We start from the raw sequence: 22,878 nt of genomic DNA, 5'->3' as shown, positions 1-22,878 counted from the left end.
ATCGAAGGGGGCGCTCCTTGGAGCGCTTCGGCCGCACGGCGAGATGTTCCCGGCTGGTGCACGGGCGGGTGCCTTTAACGCTGTCTGGCCGTCGCAGAAAGGTGGAGATTAAGTGTTTCCCTCAAACTTTAGTGCGTACACCCTGTCCACGTTATCGTATTCGCTCAGACAGCTCACTGCGTGAAGAGGTTATAGCAAAGACTGCAGGATGTTCTCACCAAACAGAAGCCCCTTCGACTGCAAATGGAACCAGGACACCGCTGGATGGGAAGGGTGCAATGTAGAACTCGTCATCGTCGGTCGTGGGTTGCATCAAAGGCGGCACCCACTTGGCTGTGTATTCCACGAGGTCTTGTACAACCATCGACGTGCCGCTGCCTGCGAACCGAAATTACGTTTGGTGTTCGTGCAACATGTACACTCCGGCCTTGGCGCTGACCGCTCAGGAAAAAATGCACGACATGCTGAAATGTTTCCACTTTGACGCTCGATGTTAGTCGTCTGATGAGCCAAATGGCGTGTTGCACATCGTGGGCAGCAGTAACGACAGCATGGATTTCGCTAGCGGCATGAAGACACAGCAATCGCTTGTAAGTCCTACCTCTACGACATGTTCCCCGAAGCCTAGAAATTAGGACACGGCACCGCAAAGTGGGAGTACGACAGTAGATATTCGATTAAGAAATGACAAGCGACGCTATTATGTCTCCTCTTTATACACCACTAATATCTCCTACAATCCAAGTTTATAACAAAGTGACAAGAAAAGCAGTGACTTTGACACACCGGCACAACTTAATTAGTGTTCCGCATTTATGCAGGAGGTGACAGGCATGTGAGAGGTGCGTGTTACCCCGATTGGTACCGCTCGTCTCTGGCTTTCACTGTGCTACAGACAGCTTGCGAAACGGAGTACAGCCATCCCCACCGAGAATCTAGCAAGGCCGCTGCGTGATCATCTCTCCCAGCAAGGAGCGTCAAGACAACGGATGGTCGATAAAGAATCAGCAAACCAATCTACGCGTGCGGGCTTGGGTAACGTGGCGAGGGGACACCCCGTCACTCGACTCAGATCTGCGCTCGCAGATTCATTTGCTTGCCCATTATCGCTCATCCGATATCGTGGCCTAGGCCGCTGGGATTCGCTGCGCTTGTCAAGATTTCGATGGTGGCGGTACAGCCGTACAGCCGTACATACATACATACATACATACATACATACATACATACATACATACATACATACATACATACATACATACATACATACATACATACATACATACATACATACATACATACATACATACATACATGCATACATACATACATACATACATACATACATACATACATACATACATACATACATACATACATACATACATACATACATACATACATACATACATACATACATACATACATACATACATACATACATACATACATACATACATACATACATACATACATACATACATACATACATACATACATACATACATACATACATACATACATACATACATACATACATACATACATACATACATACATACTGTGAAAGAAGGCCAGGTCGAGACGCCAAAGTCGTGACGGCAAGGCAAGGTACGCCGTGTCAGCGTTTTAATCTGATGGAGAACCCAGGCGCGTGCTGGATCCGGCGCCGCGGGACGATGACGATGGTATGTACAAAAGAAAGAAGAAGATTATGGCATGTACAAATGAAAGAAGATCCGTGGAAAGCTCTCACAATCATCCCGGGGGGTCGGAAGCGGCCAGCCTGGCCGCTCCTAACCAACCGATGCACCGCGGCGCACAAACGGCTTCAAGCGGGAGACATGAACAATTTCAGTTCCACGGTGGCGTCGATCGGCTGGGAGATCAACAGGTGTGATTTGGTAGTTCACGGGGGAAGTTTGGTTTATGATCTTGTAGGGACCAAGGTAGCGACGCTGAAATTTATCACTAAGGCCCGGGGCGCGCAGTGGTGTGTAAAGCAGGACTTCGTCACCGGGATGAAAAGAGACCGCACGATGCGTAGAATCGTAGCGACTCTTGCGGTCTTCCTGGCGCGCTTCTGTGTTGAGGCGGGCAAGATGACGGCATCTGGCCACACGGAATAAGAATTGGGCTGGTACTGATGAGGAGTAGTCGGGCGTAGAGAAGAAGAAAGTGTCGAGCATTGTAGTGGGAGGACGGCCAAAAACGAGGAAAAACGGAGAGTAACCGGTAGTCCGCTGTACTGCTGTATTGTAGGCGAATGTGACGAATGGTAGAATAGTGTCCCAATTTCGGTGATCCGGTGTGATGTACATGAATATCATATCGAATAGAGTGCGATGAAATCGCTCAGTAAGACCGTTAGTCTGGGGATGGTAGCTTGAGGTTGTCTTATGAAGAGTGGATGACGCATGGAGAACTTCAGGAACGACTGTCGATAAGAAGGCCGTCCCGCGGTCACTTAGAAGAACCCGAGGAACGCCATGACGCAGGACAATTGATCGCAAAAAGAAAATTAGCTACCTCTTCGGCAGAACCAGTCGGTACAGGGGCTGTTTCAGCGTAGCGTGTAAGGTGGTCAACGGCTGTTATAATCCAATGGTTACCCCCATCGGAGAGAGGTAGGGGACCATATAAGTCGATGCCGACTACGTCGAATGGCGTGGCGGGACATGGAAGAGGCTGTAGGAGGCCAGCGGGCGAAGAAGTCGGCCGCTTGCGGCGTTAGCACAGATGGCAGGAAGCGACGTATTTAGCTACGGTAGAAGATAGGCCAGGCCAAAAGAATCGTCTTTTCACGCGGTCATATGTTTTGTCAAAACCAAGGTGACCTGCAGTAGCGTCATCGTGGAAAGCCGCCAGTATACGTGGGCGAAGCGCACGCGGCACGCCAGGGAGCCAACGAGTTCCATCAGGGCAATACACGTAGCGGCGTAGTATGCCATCTTCGAGTTTGAAATTGTGAAGCTGTCGGCGAAGCCTAGCATTGGGAGGGTTGGAAGCGCCGTTAAGGCGGTCGATGATGGGCCGACAGTAGGCATCAGCTAATTGCTGCGAGCGGAGTGCGTGTTTTTGCTCAGAATCGTCAAGAGAAACTGTTGTGATACGCGTCGGGGGAAGAGATGGTCGGCTGTGGTCAGAGGTGGAAATTCGTTGCGAAGAAAAACAGCAGGCTGATTCCGTAAGTGGGCAGCGAGAAAGAGCGTCGGCGTCTTGGTTTTGGCGACCCGATTTATAAACGACGTCGAAATTATATTCTTGCAGGCGTAGAATCCAGCGGCCAAGTCGGCCTGTTAAATTTTTCAGTGAAGACAACCAGCAAAGAGCATGGTGATCGGTCACAACTGTGAAGTGCCGACCATAGAGGTAGGGGCGAAACTTTTGAACAGCCCAGACGACGGCAAGACATTCCTGCTCGGTAATGGTGTAGTTTTTCTCAGCTGGAGTCAAGGTCCGACTGGCGAAGGCAATGACTTTCTCACGCGAAGTTGCATCGCGCTGCAGAAGGACAGCGCCAAGACCGTGACCACTGGCATCAGTGTGCAGGATGGTAGGAGCACTGTCGCTGAAGTGGCCAAGAACGGGATCTGATGTGAGGGCGTGCTTTAGGTCGGTAAAAGCAGTGTTGCACTGTTCAGTGTACACGAAAGAGCTGCGCGCTTTAAGTAGTTCATGAAGTAGCGCAGCAATAGTTGCAAAATGCCTTATGAAACGCCGGAAATATGACGCCAGGCCGAGGAAACTGCGCAAATCTGCAGTCCGTTGCGGATGAGGAAAGTTCAAGACCGCGCTGATTTTATCTGGGTCTGGACGAATGCCCTCACTGCTAACCAGATGTCCCAATATTTTAATTTCCTTTTGTGCAAAGTTGCACTTCTTGGTGTTGAGCTGAAGGCCCGCTGAAGAAAGACACGTCAGGACTTCATTCAGGCGCGTGAGATGGTCGTTAAAAGTTGCCGAAAAGATAACAATGTCGTCCAAGTAACATAAGCAGGTTCTCCATTTTAGGCCACGAAGTACCGTATCAATCATTCTTTCAAATGTCGCTGGTGCGTTACACAGGCCAAAGGGCATAACATTAAACTCGTAAAGTCCATCGGGAGTTGCGAAAGCGGTTTTCTCTTTGTCGCCCTCATGCATTGGTATTTGCCAATAACCTGAGCGGAGATCCAAGATCGAGAAATATTCGGCGCCTTGGAGAGAGTCAAGGGCGTCACCTATTCCCGGCATCGGGTAGACATCTTTACGGGTAATTTTGTTTAGTGCGCGATAATCAACACAAAATCGTACCGATCCGTCCTTTTTTTTTAACTCATACTACTGGGGAAGACCATGGCCTTGTTGATGGACGAATAATATCGCGACGGAGCATGTCATTCACATTTTCTTCGATTACTTTTCGTTCCTAGAGAGAAACCCGATAAGGTCGTCGGCGTACGATCGAGTTACCTTCAGTAATGATGCGGTGGTGTGCAACACTAGTCCGTCCCAGCGGAGGGGAAGTGGCATCAAAAATGGCTTGATGGGCTTGGAGCAATTTCAGCAATTCTTTGCGTTGGTGCGGCGTGAGGTCTGGACTGATTGTCTTCGACAGCATCGGAAGAGAGACGTGCGATGAATCATGTTGCTGAGGTAGCGGGGCGGTGAGCACCATAATGGACTTAGGGTGAGCATCCACTATGCATGGCAGGGAAGTTCCTTCAGTCAGGACGATGGATTCACGGGATGTGTTCGTGGCAGTTACTATTGCTGAGCCGCTGCGGAATCGTACAAGACTTGATGGGAAGGCGATTCCACGTGCAAGATGACGATGAGATGGTGCGATAAGTACATCCCCGTCCGTGATGTGTTCCGAAACAACGGTAACAAGTTTTTCGCACTGTGGAGGCAATACAGTGTCAACTGCGGCAATGAGGGAATGACGTCCTTCAGACATGTCAGATGAAAAATCACTGTCTGTCATATGAATGACACGGTCGCCACAAGAAATTAACGCTGACGCGGTCGACAAAAAATCCCAACCAAAAATCATCTGATGCGCACACGGTGAAAGCACAGCAAACTGCACATGGTGGCGGACCCCGTCTATAACAATTCGAACTGTACACTTTGCTGAAGGATGTAGAGGGACGTCATTTGCTCCACGAAGTTCAGGTCCATCATATGGTGGTGTCGTTACTTTCCGCAAACGGTGGCATAAATCAGCGCGAATAACAGAAATTGCAGCCCCTGTGTCAATCAAAGCTTCGACCGGTAATCCTTCAGCCAAAACGGAAATCATATTGTACGGGAGATGAGGAGGACTTTTGGTAAGTTCGCAGAGTGCAGTTTCACCTCCGGAAACTGCATCGCTTAGTTTTCCGAATGACGGACAGGAACAGTTGTTGCTGGTCGAAGTGGAGAAACAGAGCGGCGGTATGGGGAAAGGGACCGGCGTCGGGAAACATGGGCGCCACTTGGTTCAGACGAGGATACCGGTGGTGGAGAGGATCGACGAGGTGGACTGTGAATAGATCGTCGCTGATAATATGCAGGTACGTCACTTTCAAAGGCGTCGTAACCACGCCGCTCGTTCTGAATGCGTCGACGACAGAAGCGGGAAATATGTCCTCTGATTCCACAGTAGTAGCACACTGGGCGAGAGGGGCGCCAATGTGCGTAATAGGGCGGCGTAGGCTTAGCCGTCGTCACGGCGTTGATGTTGTAGGGCGGTGCTTGTCGTGGGGGGGGGGGAGCAAAAGGAGGAGGGGATGCAGCAACGTGAGCATAAGTCGGCGCTGTACGAGGTGCAGGAGGGTCAAGTGCGACAGGGTGGGTGATAGTTGCCAATTCTTCTTTAATGATGGTGCGGAGACTGGCGTCATTAGAAGAAGAGTGATCACACCCGTGCCGGCAGAAAGGGCTCAAGGCTTGGAGCCCTTCGCGAATTATCGCTCGAATTAGGGTTCGTAGATCGAAGTCAGTAGAGGGGGTCCAGTCGCTGCAATCGGGAGGACTGCAGCTGTTCGAGTCGTTGACAGGTCGTAATAATGGAATCAACACTTGATGGGTTCTGGGCAAGTAGGGTGTTATAAGCCACAGAATTGATTCCTTTCATGGCATGGTGCACGCGTTCAGGTTCAGGCATGGTGGGGCTAATACGCCGGCAAAGTGCAAGTATGGCCTCTATGTAAGAGGCATACGACTCATCGGGACCTTGACGACGGTAAGCGAGCTTGTTCCTCGCGATCTCAGTCCGAACTGCGGGGTCGGCGAAGTATTGGCGGAACTGCTGTTTGAAGGTGGGCCAGTTAGTGGTGTGGGGCTCGCGGTTGATAAACCAATTCCTGGCGACCTCAATCAGGTAGAAGGAAACGTTGAGAAATTTTAAAGCGTCATCCCACCGGTTGTAGGCACTGCAGCGTTCATAAGTGTCAAGCCAGTCATCCACGTCCTCGTCGCGACGACCGGCGAACAGCGGCGGGTCGCGTTGTCGTGTGGGCACAGTGGGCACTGTGGGAGGCGGCGGTGTAGCCGAGGTAGAGGGTCCGGCCGGGTCGGGACTGCTCTCGGTTGACATAACGATGGTGGTTTTTGCCAAACGGCGACCGGAACGTAGCTCCAGCGAAAGGCAGGGCACAAGGCAGTAAGGGGATCAAATTTCACCTCCACCACGTGTGAAAGAAGGCCAGGTCGAGACGCCAAAGTCGTGACGGCAAGGCAAGGTACGCCGTGTCAGCGTTTTAATCTGATGGAGAACCCAGGCGCGTGCTGGAGCCGGCGCCGCGGGACTATGACGATGATATGTACAAAAGAAAGATTATGGTATGTACAAATGAAAGAAGATCCGTGGAAGGCTCACAATACATACATACATACATACATACATACATACATACATACATACATACATACATACATACATACATACATACATACATACATACATACATACATACATACATACATACATACATACATACATACATACATACATACATACATACATACATACATACATACATACATACATACATACATACATACATACATACATACATACATACATACATACATACATACATACATACATACATACATACATACATACATGTATGTATGTATGAGGTGAGAGGAAGAGTTCTCACCTGACACGGCTTCGCGCTCACATCCCGTTGCGATAAGTGCCTACGGTGTGTGGGCGATTCTCGGTGACGGCGGTGGTCTCCTCGGCGAAAATCATGAACCGCGCGCGTGCGCGCCCTTTCGCCGAGGAACCCCGAGCGAGTTGCTACAGTCGCGCTCCTCGACACGGAACGAGAGAGGAGGTCTCCCGGTTACGCCGGCAGGAAAGAGGGAAGCCCGCGGCAGCGTCGCCGCAGGGCCCGGGGGGCGGCGGGGGGTGGCCAGCATGCCCTCTTCTCCGCCAACCTCTCGGCCAGCGCGCGTAATCACGCGTGTTAATTACGCGCGGGCGTTACAATGGAGGAAGGGGATTGTGAATCCCCACAATACATACATACATACATACATACATACATACATACATACATACATACATACATACATACATACATACATACATACATACATACATACATACATACATACATACATACATACATACATACATACATACATACATACATACATACATACATACATACATACATACATACATACATACATACATACATAGAGCCTTTGTAAAAAGTGTAGAGTTCAGAGGGTCTGCCATACCGTGTCGCTGATTTAGCATTAGTGGAGGTCCTTTTCATCGGAGAGGTACGACAAAAAAACTTACCCTCTAAATTTTTGGAACGCTGGAAATGTATTGCAAGCCGCACGAAGGAGCTCGGAAGAAGACGCCCTGGGCTCTACACTTTTGACAAAGACTGTTCATGCATACATACATACACGTACATACGTACGTACATGACTACAACCGTCCGTCCGTCCGTCCGTCCGTCCGTCCGTCCGTCCGTCCGTCCGTCCGTCCATCCATCCATCCATCCATCCATCCATCCATCCATCCATCCATCCATCCATCATCCGTCCGTCCGTCCCAGTTAGTCCGTCCGTCCATCCGAACTACCATCCGTCCGTCGTACTAGGCAAGCGAAGTAGATGGACGTTCTTCTGGAAACTTCTGGAATTTGAGCGTTCTGGAAACGCAGGTGCTGCAGGCGGTGCCTTCTACTCGTGCAGGGCGCTGGTATGAGTTTTGCGAGTGCCGATTGCGCGTCAACGTTGCTCCTTCTCGGCGAAGAGCACGAGAAGGCGATGCAAACGGGCCTCAATAATCCCCCCGCGTCGAATTTTCAAAGACGAAACTTGTGCGTTCTGCTCTTTATATATCACTTGGTGTCATCACTTGGTTCAGAAATATATCTTGAACCAACTTTTGTTTCATGAAGGAAAATTATTGAGTCGGTCCATTCGAGGTCGAGGTCCTTTTCCATAGCAACGTCAAATGCTATCGTAGTCCCACTCGGCTCTCGGTGACCCAGAAATCATTTATCTGAGTGAATGGGATGGCGCGTCGTTGCTGCGCGTCGTCGCCTACCCCAAAGATGCTCCTGGTATTTGAGGCGGCAGTCTTTGTCTTGTGAACAGCGTCCGTAGGATCACTGATGAGAAGCTGTCCACGCTTCGCACTGGCATTTAAAAAAAAAATCTCTCTCTCGGGAAACAAACCATTACACCTCCAATGCGCAGCCGAGCGCTCAAACCCCTATTCCACGTCGGGCTCGTCAGAAACAGAGCACGATTCTCCTCGTCTAGCGTAAGGATTTTGATCTGAATGTATGCCTTCACCTTGTAAGATGTGGTCCTTGAAGAAACGAAAAAAAGAAGATAGTAGCGATGACAATACGCTGCAGTTTGTGATAATGACAATGACCGTAGTAACAATGACAATGACGCTGCATTTTGTTGATAATGATTATAGCAGCAATAGTGGTCATGGGAATAGTAGCAATGACAATGCATTTAATGAAAACAGTCCTGTAAGTAGTTCTTGCTCTCCCGCTCTTTAACAGACTTCAGCGCAGTCCCATAATTTTTGAACCCATGAGGCTTCTGTCGGCGCCGACTCCAATGTCGACGCAACCGGCTAATTTCCTTCTAAAAGTGTGTGTGCGGCGGGGGGTGGGGGGGGGGGGGTACCAATGCTCTCGCACCAAAAAAGTTCGAGTTTCGACCCCAGTATTCTAGCCGGCCCCTAGATTTGCCCCCTTCTATCGCAACGTTCAATAATCGTAGTGGCATATAAGCATTCCTTACAAAAACCTATAGTTTTGGCTGAGGAATAGCCCTATTAATCAGAAGTTCTTGTTGCATGCCACATTGCACACTTGCCGCTTGGAGACGTGGAAATCCGCTTACCGTTTAGTACGCCTGATTTTTCTGAGAGAGCTTTCCTTCACTCACCCACTATGAAACTATTGGGAAGTTATATTAGATGAGTCATCTTACCGAATACCCCTTGGCGAGAGCTGCTCTACTTGACTTTCACTTCTGCCACTTTCATAACAGCTTTTTCTACAGTCTGTCCGGCAGAAAGAATAGGTTTTTTGCAAAGTTCAATGTTGGGATGCCGCTGTCGAAGGCTCCAACTGAACATGTGAAACAGTCTCTTAAACCACTATGAGGAAAGTCGTATTTCTTCACTGATTCGGAGGACAGGGCTAATCTGTTGTCAGATTATCTGTGCTAAAGGAGAGCATCGAGCGTACCCAATTCATGTCCTGTCATAAAAAAATGCGGTTCATTAACTGTTAAAACTCGTGATAACAAAGTGGATTGGCTGCAGGCGTCACTCAGAAACTAGCACGAATGTCTGCCCTAACAGCAGAGGGAGCCAGTTTCATTATTCCTCATCCTAACAAAACTCTTCAGTAAGTCTCACCAATGGGTTCTGTCAAAATTTGAAGGATAATACACTATCTGCCTCACTGATAGTGGCTACGAGAAAGAACTGAACAAGGGTAAATGGGGTACGCCTCAGTTCGCAAATGAGCCAACGTTTCGACAGGTGGACTTGTCTTCGTCTGGGCAGTGGCTACAACATACAAAGCGACTTAAGGAAACTACGTCAGGGCTTCGAAGCCTTTACCCACCGACAAAAGCAAACAGCATTAAAGGTAACCCACCGACGAAAGCAAACAGCATTAAAGATAACGCCCATTGTGCCATCTTCATTAGGGGACTACTGACAATGTCCTGAAGAAAGAAAGGAGTGGGCATCATTTCGGTGTTCGAAGGAAATCAATACATCGGCTTCCAGTGGGAGAGGATGGCATGTGGATAGAAACCAGCAGTACTCAATGACTGGTCGGAAGCAGCAGTGGTCATGTGAGATGTTTGCGAAGGAAGGTTGAATGACTTGGAGTCACTGGACATTTTGTGACAGTGCACAGCATCTTACACTATAAAACAGTATGCACGAGACAATGAATAACAAATCTATATGATGGATACTGTGCTCGGTGAAGCGAACTTCATTCCTCCGAGAGCACTCAAGTCTGTTCATCTATGCGTTACAAGAGGAAGAATGCAATAAAAATTAGCTGTGGTTTAGCTCTGGTTAACCCTAGTTGAATTGTGAAAGCAACGGCGGAAGCTCCTTTTGCCTGCTACATTATTTCCCTATCACGTCCTATCAGAGTAAAGGACTACATTATTAGGAACACTTCAGCTCATTCTTTAAGGGTATGGTGCGAGAGCGTAAGCTATTAACCCACGTATAATGGCACGCTTCAACCAATTCGTATAGACGTGCCTGTGTGTCGTAGGGGTAACGAGAATGCAAATGGTTCTGATAGATTAATTCTAATGTCACCCTCCCATATGAAAGGAGCGACCCGAGTTGGTAGCTCCTGCCCGTGGCATAGAGGTAACGTGAATTCAAATGTCATGGCAGGCTGATTCCATCTAGACGATGCGCACTTATATATGCGAAGCGTCACCTTCTCTCTTCTGCCCCCCCTCCACCCCCCCCCCCCCCCCATTCACGCGGAACCGCCGCGGAGCGAGTGCAAGGCGAGCGAGGAGGGAGCGAGTGAACGTCATCGCGTTACCATGGCGACGCCACGCCATCTATTAGGCGGCGGCTCAAGGTCAAACGGTGCGCGGCGCTACGGGCCACGGGCTACCGTGAAGAATGATGCTACCTAGCGTAGTATTGCTTTCGAAATAACAGATAATATACCGCGCGGACGTGAGCTTGTTGAAGCGCGCGCAAGTGCAGAGCAATTTTTATCTCAATAAAGAAATCGACAGCTCCTTAAAGCAGCAAAATGCACGAATTGATGAGTTGTCAAACGAAGGGTATTTTCGTTCTCTTGCATTTCTCTCGGACACATGTAATCATGAGAATAGAGAACAAAAAGTATAACAGAAATGAGTGTGAGTCTGGACATTCATGCATTGCATGACAAATTACAAGTCTGGAAGCACCGGGTAAAACCGAACGAACTGGCTGCTTTCTCATTCAAGTCACGAGGGCAGGTTGCTAAAGAATCATGCGATGCTTTCACAAATGAACTCTGCGATCTCGAGAAATAACATTCAATTTCAAGGCGCCCATCTAAGAGTTCGAAACATTCTTTGCACATGATGACAGGCTGCATCTTCTAGAAACCACTTTATTGCTCCAAGAACCACCCGTGGCACTACAGAAGCTTAATCATCACTGCTGTTGCTCACGTAAATCCGCCTTGGAGCAGGGCCCCCGAAAGTTTGGGTTTGATTTAAGGCGAAAGCCTATAAATGTGTGTGCGTCCTTCCGTCCGTCCGCAGAAAGTATTGCTGTGGACCTGTCCATCAAATAACGGCGGGGCTGTGTTTAACCTTAAAGAGACACTTCAGCGGTTTTCAAATGTGCCAATACTGCTGATTTTTGAAACAACGGGAAACAATCTACTCGTAGCTTTTTTGTGACTGTGACTATATGCTGTTTGTTCCTAAGGCGATTTCTGTAGGGCTTTGACAAAAAGGCATTGCTGACACATAATGCGGTGCCTTCTATTTTCTTGCACAAAATAGCCGGGACAGTCACCATTTCCTAGAACCGCGGGTATTAAAGGAAGAAAAGGGAGGTAATTAAGGCTTGTACTTCGTAGTTCCTTTACTTTCTGATTATCTAATTGGTATGCCAACCATTGCGTTTAGTTTTGAATGCGATCCGTTCATGGAGTGCAATCTCGCGATGGGATGCATGGGCAGACAGCATTGGCGCATGATTGTATTCGCGTGTCTCATTTTTTTTTCTGCGCTGATGATCTGCGAAACGGCTCGTGTGCTAAACAGGGACAACTCATCAGCAACACGCACTGATAATTTTTGCGAACTAGCAGATGATTAAGAAGAGCTCACTGCTGTGTCGCAGCTAGGTTATGAAGGCTTTGCGAGATCCTTTCCAGCACGGCACGTGCCTGATATGTTCGTGGAATCCATACGGGAACAATATTAGAAGTTGAGGGTTTACCGCTCAGATGAGTATAGGCGCATTCAGGTATGGAGCGCACAGAGCGAGGTTTCCTTCGATGCGTCCAAGCAAGCAATCATAGAAGTTGTTCATAAATGGCCTTGTGATTTTGCACCCGTTGCTGCCTCGTCATTTTACATAGTCTCCTGTCCTCTTTTCGGATGCAAATTATGTTAGAAATGAGAACGACGGGGCTCTTGTAAAAAAAAAAACACATTTCGATACATGGTTTTCTCATGAAGGTATGGGGGAGGAGCTACAGCTTCGCTTTCAACGTAAGCCTGCTGTCTAATCACTAAACATGTATTGTGAGAGTACAATAAAAGGGAAAGGTTCTCCAAGTCTGCTAAATGCCCTATGACTCAAGCAGCATTTTGCGCGCATTTGACTTGGTCCCCAGCACAATTGCATTGCATGCATTGCAGAGCTCGGCAACCGCGCTTCGCTTATTGATCATTTGTCTAACGGCAGCGATGTACTGCTTCACTTTTTCTATAAAATTCTTTGTTTCCCCAAAGTACGACGACTGTCATTCAAAGCAGGACTTGACACACCAAGCCTTGAGTCCATTTTTCGCAACAATGACCATTGGGCGGGGCGGGAGGCCTGAGAGGGGGGTAGTCGGCTAGGACATTGTTCGCTGCCCTTCCTCCCCAGGAACATGCTCGCCAAGGTTTCGCTGAGCGCCATGTAGTTTCTGATAATAATGACACATACTACTTATCAAGATTTCGTCCACGACGGAACTGCTGCATCGTTTGTGGGCGCATCTAGTGCGGATACATGCGGTGAATATCCCATTAGTCATTCTTGTGAAAATGGCATACCATAACGACATTCACAAAGCCGCAGAGGGCTGCGATCAGCACACAGCGCAGCGCAGGAGTCGCATCAGCAGCTTCCCTGGTCAAGATGTCGTCACGCGATGTCTTGTCCAATCACAGGCGGCGGCGCGACCAGCGGTGAGCCCTGTGGCGCGGGCTGCGTATTTCTGCTGAAAAAGGCTATTTCTGTTTTATTCTGCCTATTTCAATCTAATATTTGAGTTCGCAGCATGAAAAACTTTCTCCTGAAAGCCAAATTTTTGCAACAAGTGCTGCATGCCCTTTTAAAAAAAATCATCCTGCACCGGTAATCGGAATCCTACCCTTCTCATCACAAGCCGAGCGCTTAACGGACGAAGTCACGCCGGGCACGTAATAAAAAAAATATGTTAGTTGTCATTGTGCAGCGTTCCAGCCATCTTCATGGCAACGTAGAGGCCCAAAGAAGAAGCCTTCAACCCGATCTCCAGAGGAACACGTGGCGGACGCCATCTGCCGCAAGCTATGAAACCCAAACGAGCGGACGACCTCACCGCCTTGTGGAGCTGCTCACTTCGAATCCGAAACAGAAGAAGCACTATGTTATCGGCGCGGTTCGGGCAAATAAACGCTGCATTGAGTAAGACAGAGTTCAAAGACAGACTCCTCCCGCACCAAAATGAACAATACAATAGAATCAGCCCCAAAGATTTCGCCTTATGAATCTTAAGGGATCTAAGTGCCGCAAGAATTGTTGCTGCTGAGGACAACCACAGCTGCACACTCATCATAGCATAACCCGACTAGCTCTATAACGATTAAGTTTTAGGTTTATTATATTTTTAGTGCGAAGGAGTGGCTGCCGCACTTGTGGCGATATTACGATCCAGGTTATTCACGGCACAAACTGTGACATGCGTCGACAGTCTATACAGCACTGAGTAGAATATTCGCCGCGAGATCGACATAGAGGGGGCGCCACCATCGTTCCGGTAGTGTGGATCGGCAGCCGCCGGCGCTTGCAGAAACGCACGCAGCGTAGGTCTGCTTTCAAGATTAGGGCGAGTTTTTTGGCGATGAAAACGGGTCTTCTGCAGTATTTCTGCAATATTGCAGAAAAATATCCAAGGATTTCGCCAATGCGGCAGATGAAGCGCCGAATTTAGGAAAACAAGGTACGCAACCACCAGTCTTCTAGATTTACTTTGCACGTTTCTTGCGCTGTACCACGCTCACGCGCCTAATACTTGAGCCTGCCTAATGACAGCTTTGCTTGTCTTATAGACTTTTAAACTTTTTATTGACTTATGCGAGTGAGACAGAAGAATTTAGTGTCAAGCCCACGCAGATACAAGGATCGTGCTCTGATCTGCAGTACTTAGGGATGAATCGAGAAAGCCTGGTTCATTATGTCGTGCTTGAGTCGAGGATTAAGCAGGTTAAATGTAGCAATGACAGCGTACTGCATGGCGAATTGCTTTAGACTGAGTGCACATCAACTCTGGCTAGACAACCACGCACAAGTATGCCCAAAAAATGAGATCACCCCGACACTATACAGGAAATCTCGCCGCCCAGGAAAGCTGATTGTTCACGTGTACAGCGCTGAGTGGATTGAATTTGCCGAGCTCACAAACACACGGATGCTTTTTGCGACCACTGTCATAGAATGTGATAGTGTATTACTGCATGCGCCAGTAACTGTAAATGATTTCTTGAAACCGAGGAAAGTATAAGGGATTTCTGATGTGTGTAATGTTGATATATAATGGTAAATTAGTTGTGTAGTTATTTTGTCTTGCAATACCAATAAATTTCACAGTGTGAGAGAACTTTTACACACTGTACAAAATTTACGATAATCAGCGATTCATTTTCAGTAACGTTAAAGTGCAAGCTACGAATCACTCGCTCCGAAGACATTGTCATAAACTGCGCATGGGCACTGTCATGTTCTGGCAAGCAATTTTAAAGGCTGAAGATTTCTTTATCACTTATTATTGAGCAGTGACGAAATCTTATGCGAAGTAAAATATTAGGATTACTTCCAAAACATGTGCCGGATACAAAACTATTCCAAAAGAAATGGAGGTCATCTTATCATGCGACTGTAAAGGTGTATTTATTCCCAAACTAAACACTAATATTTAAGCCCGCATGAGGCTGTTTTGCTCCCCTTTTAGAAACGACGAGTTTGCTCGGAAGACAGCACTTAAACGAAGAGGGATTGTGATCATTATAATAGGCTATCAGTAAAGTACATTGATCTAGGTGTATTATGTAATATTTAGTGTAAGGGAAGATGTTTCCCAAACATTCGATCATTTCTCTAAAGCAAAATGTGCTCACTACCACTGTTACGCATGTGCAGAAGCCTTCAACAGCAAAAAGAAAAAAAGAAGAAATGAAATGCATATTGGCCCGGGGTTTAACGCATGAAAGCGACATCGGCTATGACGGATGATTGCAGAGGCTGGTTTCGGTGTCGTTTTTTTTTTCATTATTACCACCACATCGACCACGTGGGATTGTTTAATGTGCAGTCAAATCCCACAGCTGAGGAGCGCCTTTCGAAACGGTCGTGGTTGAATCCCCCGTTCTCGAAATCAGCAGTCGAGCGCCCTTACCATGAGAACCGCGACAGAGGTTTAAAAGCATAAAAAAAGTACTCACAGATATAGAAGGCATATCAGGCATACTGGCCTGTTCAAACTGCATTCTGCTGTATGAAGCAGTCTGCGGTGGCATATGTTTTAGTAGCTGCGGTATTATAAACAGAAACGGGAATATGTGATTTCTGAGCGTTTGCATTAACTTTTATTGACGGCAGCGACCTGTTATGCTTTGACACGGCGCTAACGACAGTACCACTTCGTTTGAGACACCGCGTGCCAAAGGATCTCAAGCGCCGAAGACCGCGACGGACGATGTCCCTATCCAGCATGACATATACTCTATACGGACAAGTATTTTTCTCTTGTAATGAAGCGTGGGATGATAGCCTGTTCACACATCTCTTTGCAAGAGACAGATAAGGAAACAAAAGCGAGAAGGAACCGTAAAACAAAAAAAAACGCTCCTGTACACGCCGCATGCGCGCGCGCAAATCACTGCGGACTGGTACGCGACGCGAAAACGCATCCGCACTGGGTAGGTTTCGCCGCTGAGCCGCAAGGTGGCAACTCTGCTCTATCTCGAGGCCAATACCGCCACACATTTATTTGCAGCTGAATACGAGAAGCCGCCTAAACCACATTCGCTGTTCCAACAAATCGTAGAGCATTTCAACGAATTATCAAGAGGCATGCAAGTTTGAATATAGCCCGACGTTATATATGTTGTCATAAAGGCAGTCTGCTGCCAAGAAGAACAGAATGTTTCCTCGTGAGGCTTTAGCGCTGTGCGTCAATACAATAAAGACGTGTATCAACTGAGCGACTAATGACGGTGACTGCCGTACGCGACAGAGAAGGGAAAGTAGTACGCACCAAGTTCTTGTATGATGTCATTCGCTTCCTTTATGTAGAAAAACGATGGCTCTGCCTTTGAAATTGTGTCCAGTGTTCGTGCAAGCTCCATCTGCACGAGCTTGTCGCCTTCCTTCTTGACGTCTTGGAATATGCTCCTGTGAGAAGAGTGAATAATTACTGGAGATTTGTTTCATTCCTTTCTTGACACACATGTTTTGGAGTTTATATGACCAAAGCCACCAAACAATCGATAACTGAGTAAACACACTGTCCCAGCACTGTGATTTTATATGTATGTATGTATGTATGTATGTATGTATGTATGTATGTATGTATGTATGTATGTATGTATGTATGTATGTATGTATGTATGTATGTATGTATGTATGTATGTATGTATGTATGTATGTATGTATGTATGTATGTATGTATGTATGTATGTATGTATGTATGTATGTATGTATGTATGTATGTATGTATGTATGTATGTATGTATGTATGTATGTATGTATGTATGTATGTATGTATGTATGTATGTATGTATGTCATCATCATCAGTCTGACTATGCCCACTGCAGGGCGAAGGCCTCTCCCATATTTCTCCACTTAACCTGGTTCTGTGCTAGCTGCATCCACTTTACCCCTGCGAACTTCTTAACCTCATCCGCCCACCTAACTTTCTGTCGTCCCCTGCTACACCTGCGTATGTATGTATGTATGTATGTATGTATGTATGTATGTATGTATGTATGTATGTATGTATGTATGTATGTATGTATGTATGTATGTATGTATGTATGTATGTATGTATGTATGTATGTATGTATGTATGTATGTATGTATGTATGTATGTATGTATGTATGTATGTATGTATGTATGTATGTATGTATGTATGTATGTATGTATGTATGTATGTATGTATGTATGTACGTACGTACGTACGTACGTACGTACGATGTATGTATGTATGTATTGCAAAGATGAAGATGTACTTGACGAGATGATTCTGCACGCTGTCTTCAGTGCTATCGCCATCGGTGCCTGCGCGCTGAACCTGCTTATACGGGGACTGTTCCTGCCGTGCTTCTCGATCGAGTCCCAGTACCTCTAATAAACCCCCATCTTACATTTGGTGGAGTCTTGCGTTAGAATCGTCGGTCCTAGAGCTCCGTCTACACCTCTAATGCCAGACGACGCCCAACATCAAGGCATGCCAGCGGGTTCAACTGACCTCTGCGTCGGCTCCCTTTACCAGTGGGACCCGGCTATCTTCAGTGAGACCGATGAGCACGATGTCGAAGATTGGCGCACCTTTTACGAACGGGTGAGCCTCTACAATAAATTTGACGACGAAACAAAATTTAACAACGTAATATTTTACCTCCCCGGTGTGGCATACTTGTGGTACCGCAACCATGGAAGCGATATCCGTACGTGGGCTTCATTTAAAACAACGCCCCCAGAAATCTTTGGTCGCCCTGCTGTCAGGAAACTGCGTGCCGAGCAGCGCTTGCGTGAAAGGTCACAGCAGGTTGGTGAAAGTTTGACAAGTTATATCGAAGACGTCTACGTGTGCAAGCGTGTGAACGCCTACATCTCAGAGGCTGAAAAGATCAGACGTCTTGAAAGGTATTGACAATGACGACTTCCAGATGTCAGCGTGCGACTTGCAGGCAGTCAACGGAGTGTCCACGCTCTGCCAGAGCTTCGAAAAGCTGCGCATGCAGAGGGTGTTGATGCGTCAGCCCCAAGCACAGTTGAATCGCTTGCCAGACTGACGCCTGCAGCCGACAACCCATCGTTGCTGCAGCAGATTAAAGCATTTATCTGTGAAGAGATGGTGCGTCAACTTTCCCTGTTTCCTAGCCCTGAAGAGCTGTCACACTATTCGGCCCGGCATTGCGGCAGGCTATCCGGGAGCAAGTTGCTGGGGTACTTCCATCTGTCCATCCGCCATCAGTTGTTGCTGCTGCGTATCTGACTTACACCGACGCCGTTCCAAGAAATGTCGCCGTTCCTGTGACCTACGACGATATAATCCAAAGGCCTGTCGCCGGTCCCTCGACTTACACTGACATCTCTGCATGACCTCGGCCGCCAACTTATCTACCGTCATTTCCTGGGCAAGCACCACCACCCTAGTTTTGACCGGCTCCAAGACCACGCAATTAGTGACGCATAAAAGATAACCGGCCAATTTGCTACAATCGCGGACTGGCAGGGCACATTGCCCGCTATCGCCGAAACTGTCTCCCAATGTCAGCATCACCTGGTCAAGGTTATCAGTACTGGTTTTCGACGCCTCAGTATTCCGCGCCTATTGGGTCTCCAGCAAGCCGCCATCTCTCACCAGACCCCTCAACCATCTCCGTCCGCCTTTCACCGTCGTCGAGACATCGACCGAACGCTTCACGTGAGGAAAACAATGGGCCGCAGTTCCTGAGGCGAGAACTCATCTATCATGAGCCGAACTTATTGAAGTTTTTTTTTTCGAGGGTATTTCTGTCATGGCCATAATTGATGCTGGTGCTGCGATTTAGGTATTGACGCAAAACTTAATTTAAAGAAAGCGAAGACGCTAATTACAGGAATTTTGTTGCGAACGGCCAGCCCGCAGCCAAATCAAGCCTCTAGCTACGTCCACCGCTCGAGCAGTAATTCATAATTGCGTGTATACAATTGAGTTCATCGTACTGCCAAGTTGCTCACACGCTGTTATCTTAGGCTCGGATTTCCTGTCGCGTCACGCCACTATAATTCATAGTGCTCGCGCTGAAGTTGGATTTACCGTGATGCCCGAGCCCGTGCCAGACAACGTTTCTTCGTATGTGCGCTAAAGCCCTCGCCGCCGAAGACATCAACATTACTCCCTGTTCTTCCCTGCTTGTAAATATTGTTTGCGACTATATACGATCAGACTGTTCTCTTCACGCCAGCACATACATTTTTGCGCTGAAAGTGCCTTCCATTGCCCTATGCTGTGCTCAGTATTTCTGCTGGATTCTCTGTGCTCTGGGTCTATAACCCGTTTCCCTACCCCATTGCTTTGAGCCACGGTAAATGTCTCGGTAGCCTACGACCCATCCAATCTGTTCTCTGAGAAGATACTGAAGACACGCCGCTAAGCGATGACGGCGCTTAGCCTCCACTTTATGTACCCGCTCCCTCTTCCACAGACCTGTTCCACCACTCCATCGGCGCCAATCTTCCTTTGCCTGAGCGAACGCAACTTTTTGCCCTACAGCTCAGCTCCTTCGACTTCCATCCAAATTCCCTGGCCCAAAGTTCAAGTGTCACTCATGTGATCGCCCCCGGAGCCCACGAATCACTGCGACAGCGGTCCTATCGCGCGTCAGCAACTGAGCGCCAGGCTGCTGAAGAGCAAGCAGATCAGATTCTTTAGAACGGCATCGTTCAGCCTTCAAATGGCCCTTGGGCTTCACCTGTTGTACTCGTTATAAAGAAGGATGGCTGAATCCGCTTCTGTGTGGATTACTGTCGACTTAATAAGGTTACGAAGACGTCTATCCTCTTCCGCGCATCGATGACGCGCTGGACTGTTTGCAAAGTTCTGAGTTCTCTTCCTCTCTCGATTTACGTTCCCGGTACTCGCATGTCCTGATGGAAGCGGCCAATCACTCTAAAGTCACCTCTCTTACTCCCGATGGCCTGTACGAATTTATTGTTATGCCTTCGGCCTTTTCAATGCTCCTGCGACATTTGAGTGAAGGATGAACACCATTTTGCGTGGACTGAAATGGATGACCTGCCTCTGCTATCTTGACGACTTCGTCGTCTTTTCTTCTGACTTCAACGCTTAACTCTATAGCCTGAAGCACATCGTGACCTGCCTTTCTGACACCGGCTTTCAGCTCAATTTAAAACGTGTCTTGCCACCCGTCAACTGACCATTTTAGGGCACGTTGTCTCCAAGAAAGAGGATTCTCCAGACCCGGCAAAACTTCGTGCTGTCGCTACCTTTCCCAAGCCGATCCATCAAAGTCCTGCGCAGCTTCCTAGGCCTGTGTTCCTATACTTTCGTCGGTTCATCCCAAACTTCGCCTTCACTGCTGCCCCTTTGACACAGCTTCTCTTTGGTGATCGTCATGCGACGACGCCTTAAATACGCTGCGCCGTGTCCTTACGACACCACCCGTCCTGAGTCACTCCGACTCGACAGCCTCTACTGAAGTGCACAGAGAGTCCAGTGGTGTCGGCCTCGGTGCTGTATGCGCTCAACGGAGATCTGACTTTGCTGAATATGTCATCGCCTGTGCAAACCGCACTGTCACGAAGGCGGAGTCAAATAAATTACCCGGTCACTGAAAAGATTGTTTGGCAATAGTTTGAGCTCAAACCAATTTCTGCCCTTACATCAATGGCCGCCCTTTTGAAGCTCTAATGGACCACCATGCGCTGTGCTGGCTTTCCTCCCTGAAATACGCATCCGGCCGCCTTCCCAGCTGGGCTCTTCGTCTACAGGAATTTGATGTAGGCTGCTCTGGCCGCCGCAAGCATTAAGATACCGATGCCCTTTCCCGCTGCCCCCTTCCAGCTGACGTCGCCAGCCTTTCCACCTTGGACGCCTCCACGACATCAGGTCGCATCAGTGACATACCTTCTGCTAACCAGAGGGACCCCTGGGTCGCTTCTCGATTTCCTCTCAAATTATTCGGGTGCTTCTCCGTCACTTGCGCTTCACCGCCAAGCCTCGCACTTCACCATTCGTAACAACCTCCTTTATAGTCACATAGCCACAACTACTGCTCCGATGGCCGAAAACGGTTGCTAGTCATTCGCCGCCACCTACGCTTGCAAGTCTGAATACTTCGACGCTGACCCACAATGCGGCTATGCGGGAGTGTCCAACACGTACCATCGGCTACACTTATGATACTACTGGCGGGGCATGTACAACTTCGTCCTCAAGTATGTTCTCTCATGCCTCACCTGTCAACGTCGCAAGTGCCATCTGTTTGCGAGATGCAGCCGTTACCTTGCCCACCCCGCTCCTTTGATCGCGTCGGTATTGATTTAAACGGATCGCTCCCGTACACTGCCTCTGGAAACCTTTGGGTCATCGTCGCGGTTGACCACTTCACGCGATCTGCAGAAACAGCTGTCCTTCCCTCTGCCACAGCGTCAGATGTAGCGCCTCAATCATCTTGTAGCGGTTTGTTTTTCGTGACGGTGCTCCTCTTGAACTACTCAGTGACCGAGGGCGCGTCTTTTTAGCTGATGTTAAAGCTCTACTTTGTGTGCAACATATATAGTACATCGAACCACCACAGCCTACCATCCGCAGACCAAAAGGACTCATCGAACCCTTTAACTTTGGCAACAGGTCTTCTGGGTATATCTCCCCCAAGCACTCTGACTGGGATCTCCTTCTTCTATATGCAGCATACGCGTATACCGTCAACTACTGGTTTGTCTTCGTTCTATCTTCTTTACGGGCATCACCCTTCTGCTCCACTAGATACCACTCTTCAGTACCAGCTAGACGCATCTGGGTATAACCCGGCTTCTCAAGCTGCTCGCCACGCAGAGTAGTGTCGCCAAATTGCCCGGTCTCCCACGACGGAGTCCCAGTCTCACCAGAAATCCCGCCATGACATCATACGACACCGCCGTTCTCCTCTGCCAGTCTTGTGTGGCTCTGGATTCCATCAGGTACTTCCGAACTATCCTCTAAATTTATTTCCAAGTATCACGGCCCCTACTGTGTCTTGGAGCGCATCTCCACCTGTCAGTTACATTGTGAAAACCCTGACGCCCTCATCTAATCTCCGCCCACGCGGCCACGAGGCTGTCCATGTCCAGGGCCTTAAGCATGGAGGAAGGAAAAACTAGGAGGGAGCATGACGTCACGCGGCCAGCCTTCGCAAGCCAAGTGCCGATGAAGCCGCTCCCTCCCCCGTTTTTTCGGTCTCCTAGTTAGACCCTATGTTTTGATGTCGGTGCGTTTTAGTGCGAGCGTCTGCCATTGCGCGGGCACCCAGCTGTCTGCTGTGCGGGCTGCGGGAGAATGTTTTTTGCAGACAGTCGATGCGCAATCACTTGACACATGGGTGACATAGCCTACACTTCACGGACGCGTATCCCGCGGAGACTATTTTTTTTCCTTGT

This window comes from Amblyomma maculatum, chromosome 3, assembly GCF_055883805.1.
Source record: "Amblyomma maculatum isolate TAMU_Amacu chromosome 3, ASM5588380v1, whole genome shotgun sequence".
Classification (NCBI taxonomy): Eukaryota; Metazoa; Arthropoda; class Arachnida; order Ixodida; family Ixodidae; genus Amblyomma; species Amblyomma maculatum.
The sequence above is the reverse complement of the archived record's forward strand: the minus strand, read 5'-3'. Positions refer to the sequence as shown.